The sequence below is a fragment of the Carlito syrichta genome, unplaced genomic scaffold, assembly GCF_000164805.1.
Source record: "Carlito syrichta isolate Samal-C Ts95f unplaced genomic scaffold, Tarsius_syrichta-2.0.1 Scaffold126553, whole genome shotgun sequence".
NCBI classification, from domain to species: domain Eukaryota; kingdom Metazoa; phylum Chordata; class Mammalia; order Primates; family Tarsiidae; genus Carlito; species Carlito syrichta.
Genome location: NW_007070649.1, coordinates 100,461 through 100,807, shown reverse-complemented (window position 1 = coordinate 100,807; position 347 = coordinate 100,461).

Sequence of the window (347 nt, the reverse complement as noted above, 5' to 3'; positions counted from 1 at the left end):
GGGTGACAGAGGAGATTTCAACTCAAAAAAAAGAAAAGAAAAAGAATTATCTGGACCACAATGTCAATAGTGCCAAGGCTGATAAACCCTGGTCTCTCTAGAAAGGTGCAAAGCCTTGAAGTTTCTTTTTTTGTTGTTTTTGAGGGTTTTTTTTGCTGCAAAAACCTTTATTTTTATTTGGTCCAGGGCAGTTAAAAAGTTGCCCAGTGGCTGGAGGGGGAGGCTCTGGCAGAAGAAGCCCTGATGCTTTGAGAGGGGCCCCCCCAGAGGCCGCTGGGCTCCTAGTTGTGCTTGAGGGTGAGCCTTTCGAAGAGATACTTGCCCAGCCCAGACTCAGGCTGGGTCAG